Raw genomic sequence first — 5,956 nt, 5'->3', positions numbered from 1 at the left:
TGGATATAAAATCGAGTATGATCCTTTGAATTTATTGTTACAAATAGTTATTTTAAATTTTCTACAGATTTTTACAGGGAAAAAAACGGAATTGCAATGGGCTCAGTTATCAGACCGAAATTGGCATTCATCTGGTTCATTGTAATAGATTACAGAATATAACATTTTAAAATTATTCGTTACTATGCGAGATACGTCAATGATGTTATAATAATATAAAATTCACAAATAACTACAGAAAAAAATATAAAAAAGTATGCAAGTAACTTAAATAATAATTTAAAGTTTACATACGAAGATGAAAATAACCAGGAAATGAATTATTTAGTCATTACCCTCAAAAAATAATAAAAACTATGTTTTCGTAAGTACAAGAAATCTTCTTCTTCTTCTTCACGTATCATGCCGGTCCCCCGGACGTTGGCGATCACCAAGAAGAGAGAGTTCCTATCTTCGGCCGTTCTCATTACCTCCCCAATGTTTTGTATGCCTGTCCATTTTTTAATATTGTCCATCCATGATAAATGTCTTCTGCCTCGTTCACGCTTTCCCTCAATCTTTCCATTGAGGATTAGTTGTGGGATTTTGTATTTTTCTCCTCTAGTGATATGTCCCAAGTATGCAATCTTTCTGCATTTGATTGTTGACAGTAATTTTCTGTGTTCTTGCTCTTCTTAGAATTTTGTTGTTGGTAACTCAATTCGTCCATGGGACTCTCAGCATTCTTCTGTGAATCCACGTCTCAAATGCCTCCAGTCTTCTTTCTGTATTCCTTTTTAATGTCCAGCTTTCCACACCATAGAGGAGAACTGACCAAATATAACATTCGGCCATGCGTTGCCGCAATTTCAAATTTAAATTGTTGTTGCAGAGCAGGGTTTTCATTTTTTGGAAGGATGCTCTACCTGCTGCTATCCTGCATTTAATTTCTTTCCCTGAATCTAGATTTTCTGTAATTATGCTTCCCAAGTATTTAAACTGTTTGACCCATTCAATTTTTGTTTGTTCAAGAACAAGTTGTGCCTCTCTGTGTGGGGTCTGACTAAAAATCATAAATTTAGTTTTGTTTTCATTTATTTTGAGACCGGCATCAATTCCTGCTGAGTTAATTTTGTTTAGTAGTATCTATAAGCCTTCTAGGCTGTCGCATATGATTAGTGTATCATTAGCATATCTAATGATGTTAAGAATTAAGCCGTTGATTTTAATCCCATAATTTAAGTTTTCTAAGGCATTTTTGAAAATTTTGTCTAAGTACAGATTAAACGACAGGGACGAAAGAATGCAGCTCCGTATTTCAGTTTCTCTCTGCTGCCGGACTCCTCTCTGTATTTCAGTTTCTGCTGTTTTCACTGTTCCTAACTTGACTTCTGCTGTTTGACCCCAGTATAAATTTTGAATTATTCTGATGTCCTTGCCATCTAATTGAACTTGGTGTAGGATCTCTATTAATTTGGAGTGTTTCACACTATCGAAAGCCTTTTCATCTATACTAATCTATACTAATATTATAAAGAGGTAATGTTTGTATGTATGTAAGTTTCTTTGCAGCAGGTAATCTCCGAAACTACTCATCCGATTTCAAAAATTCTTTCACCAATATTTAGAATGGAACCTCGGGGTGAACATATACTGTATATTATTCCGTTAAACATTCATATAAATTAAATGATATCGTCTATGGTTAAGGCTTTTTTGTTCAACAGATGGCGCTACGAGTACGACGCCCGAAGTTTGCTTTTCTGTGAGGCATTATGCTTTTCTGTGAAAATGAACTAAAGCAGATCATCTTCTATCTATCTATATAAATTAAAATGTAATGTTCATTTGTTCCTACTGATTCCTTTGAAATTTTGATACAACGCTGCATTTGAATACGCACGTGTTTTTATATAATATATGTGTCGAAATCCCCCCGGGGGAGATGGACAGGATTAAGGCTTACCGTAAAGTACTCTGCTTCTATTTATACTATTTTAGATGAAGTTTTTTTTTGCGTTTTTGATTGCGTTTTAATAGGGTACGTCAACAGAATATACACTACAAAGGGATTTTTCAATATTCCCCCTGTGGGGGGAGGGACAGGATTAAAGCTTACTGTGAAGAACTTGGCTTCTATTATACTATTTCAGATGCGGTTTTTTGCGTTTTAATAGGGTACGTCAAGAAAATGTACACTAAGGGGTTTTTCGAAAAATTCCCCCCATGATGGAAGTGTTATACATTTATAATAGATACATTTTGAGCCACAACAACACGTGGAGGGGTCTGCTAGTAGTCTATACAAGCAAATATGTCTTTTTGTTGTTCACAACATCTCTGGAGAAGGACGTTGATACTAAACAAGGCTTCTCTTGTTCCAAAAACATTTCTGAATCCAAATTGAGTTTTCTCAAGAAACTCCTCACATTTTTTATATATCCTGGCATGTATACAGGGCGGACTAAGGCCTAGGCAACCTAGGCACGTGCCTATGGCCCGTAATTTTTGAAGCCCCAAAAATTAGGTTTTTAATTTTAAAAATAGGCCCGGAATTACAATGTTGCCTAGGGCCCGCTTTAGCCTTAGTCCGCCTCTGCATGTATAATATGTAGAAATATCTTCATAACATGTCACATAAGACTAATGAGTCTATAGTCGCTACAACTTTTAGGATGACTTGTTTTAGGGGTTGTTATAAAGGTTGATTTTAACCAGTCTTTGGGTATTGTGCCAGTATTGTAGATCTGATTGAATAATCTAGTAATTAGTTTAATATTATCATCTTCGATCACTTTCAAAATTTCAGTCGGGATTTCGTCAGGTCCGGGAGTTTTCTTATTCTTTGCGATATGAATGGCATGCTTTACTTCTTCGTCGAGTATTTCATAACCTTCTATTGGGTCTTTATTTATGGGTGTTGGTCTTTCCTCATCAAAAAGTTTTTCAACGTAATGTTTCCACGTGTTTTTCAGTTCATTTTCATCAATAATACGACTGTTATTAGCATCCATTAGTATATTAAAGCGTTGACACTTGAATGAACCTGTCATTTCTTTGATTTTCTTATGCATCTGGAACATATTATGTTCTTTTTCGAGATTTTCAATTTCGTTGCAGTTTCTCTTTATCCATTCCTTCTTGGCCTTTTTAATCTCTACCTTTATAATGTCATTGATACGTTTGTAAGTTTTTGCGTCATTTTTTGTTAGTCTTCGTTTTTCCATTAAGTCCAGTATCTCTTCCATCATCCATCTTTTCTTCTTGACTTTACAGATTGATTTTAGGTTTTTGTGACAGACTTTGATCAAGATGTCCCTCAGATCTTCCCATAGTGTTTGTATGTCAGAATAATTATTATTTTTCAAGTTGCCTAGCTCCTTATTCAATTTTTCTTCTACTTGTTTTCTAAATTGTGATACTTTTATTCTCGTAATATCATAGTGTTGGCTTCTGCACTTTGGTTTAATTGCCTTTAATTTTAGTTTGATGTCTGCCACCAGTAGAACATGGTCATAACCAATATCTGCGCCAGGGTATGTTGTCACTCGTGTTACGCAGTTTCTGCGACGTTTATTAATGAGTACGTAGTCTATCTGGTTTCTAATTGGTGATTGATTGTTATCAGCAGGTAATTTCCAGGTGTAGAGTCTTCTTTTTGGTAATTTGAATCAAGTGTTCCTAATTACCATATCATTTTCCTGGCAGAATTCAAAAAGTCTGTCCCCTCTCTCATTATTTAGACCCAACCCAAAGTCTCCTATCAGATCTTCCCGTCTTCCCATGCCAACTTTAGCGTTGTAATCACCAATAATCATGGTGATATTATCCTTTTTTAGTTTGCCAAGTATCTTATCGATAGAGTTGTATAAGTCTTCTAGCTCGTCTTTATTATTATTGGTAAATGTTGGGGCGTATACTTGTATTATATTAATCCTGAAAGGTTGACCATGTATTTGCAGTATCATCAGCATATCCGATATTGGTGAATGGCCGATAACACATTGCGTATGTTTTGCAGAAACAAATATCTCCATCCCATTTCGGTGGTATTGGTCTTGGTCATTGTTTCCTGAATAGTAAAGCGTTCCGTGCTCATTTTGGTATACGCCAAAACCAAACCAGCGTGATTCACTAATTCCTAGAATATCTATTTTTAATCTTCGGGTTTCTTTAATTACATTGTCAAACTTACCAGCCATAATAAGGCTTCTCACATTCCATGTGGCGATACGGATTTTTGATTTCACTATGTTGAGCCGGGAGATTCTTCGCACCACTTACCCATCTAAGGGCTGCCCGGGACTAGAGGCCATTGATGTAGGTTTCCTCTCCATAGTGATATCTTGGGAATAGATTAAGAGGTGGTATTCCGTTGCCTTCTCCTGTAATAATCAGCCGCTCTTTACATGGAGACACTTATCACTAAAAATGCTTAATTTATTGACTCCTCTTCGAACTAAATATTAAGCAAGCCCGCAAGAAATCATGTAATACTAAAAAAATCATTAACTATAAATCATATTGCCCAATAGAAATCAAGAGAAATACATTTCTGACAGAATTTTAAAAAAACGTTGAATAGAACGACATTACAAGAAGGTATTAAAACAAAAACAAAACAGCATTTTAAAAAATATTCATGAAATAACTACTCGAAGAACATCATAAGTAAGTGGTATTAATGTTATATATGTTACCGGCCAAACCCGATTTCAGGCCAAACTGGTTTGTGCTAGGCCAAACTAGTTTATCCTATGCATGTCAGGATATACTAGTTTAGCCTAGGATAATCTAGTTTGGCCTAGGCCGAACTGATTTACTGTATTTACTGTACTACAAATAGGTGCCAATGTAAAAAAATTAATGATTATGTATAATTAGAAATGCCACCACAGTACACCCAGTGATTAAAGTGTACAGTATTTAGGTAACTCTAATGGCGGTGCTTCGGTTAGGTTAATTACATTTTTAGTAGATGTTTCCTTTTTTTCTTTTGTTCAAGAACTACCGTGAATCAATAACTAGTGACGTTGAACAATGGGCGGCCTGCCGGCGGCTCCCCTTTGGGAAGAGTCAGCCGGCAGCACGAAACAGTCTGAAGTGCCGCCATTGTGGTTACCTAGGTACATTTTAACCCACCCTGTAAAAATAAATAAAAGATTAAATATTCCATATGTTACACTAAAAAACACGAACAAGTTTATTTTTAAGTTTAGTTTGACTTTATAAATTATTTTTATTATTTTGTTTGAATTTTTGAAAATATTTTCGAAAGTTAATTACCTTTAAGACATGCACCTTTAAAAGTGCATGGCTTAATAAAAAAATACAAACTGATAAGTACTGATTAGCTTATTTCGACTGCTCAGAACAAGAGAGTTACAACTCAAAAATATAGATTTTTCAGCAGAGCCATTTAAAGTTTTCAATTCCAGCTGATAAATCAGGGAATTGTTTAAAATCAATGGAATTTGGTTTGAATGTTAATTATAGTCATTACATTGAGTTGGAATAATAATATTATTTAAATGTATTTTCTCTGTTATATTATTACATATTTTTTGAGTTGCAACAGTTTTGCATTCAAAATGTCATTATTGTTTTCTCAGTTACAACTGTTTGCCATTCTTTTTTACTTAGAACAGCTGTTTGCCATTACATAATAATATACATTTTATATAAAGTTACAGTATTTATTTTAACAGAACAGAAAAATGTAATGTTACATTCTGGTTTTATGAGACCCATGTTGTTCAAACATGACAAACAATAAAAACAAAAGTAAGAAAGTTCACAAAAAATTAACACAGCCATTAAAAAAGTATCACTAATTGTGCTATGGTTTTATCAAGCAAATTAGAGATCAGTCTTTTTCAACACTACTGGAAACTTTCAGAGAATTATAAAATGATGCATGCATGCTTGGAATGACACCACTTTTACACAAGTCCAGCAAATCTTTCTTCTTTCCAGC

The 5,956-nt window shown here is 34.5% G+C and overlaps 1 pseudogene; it reads right to left on the bottom strand.

The window, feature by feature from the left end:
* Positions 1–320: 320 nt before the first annotated feature.
* Positions 321–5,730, bottom strand: LOC111617739 (annotated as a pseudogene).
* Positions 5,731–5,956: the final 226 nt, after the last annotated feature.

The sequence above is a fragment of the Centruroides sculpturatus genome, unplaced genomic scaffold, assembly GCF_000671375.1.
Source record: "Centruroides sculpturatus isolate CEXI.00-Female unplaced genomic scaffold, Cexi_2.0 scaffold1967, whole genome shotgun sequence".
Taxonomy (NCBI): Eukaryota; Metazoa; Arthropoda; class Arachnida; order Scorpiones; family Buthidae; genus Centruroides; species Centruroides sculpturatus.
This window is presented reverse-complemented; position numbering and strand designations above follow the sequence as displayed.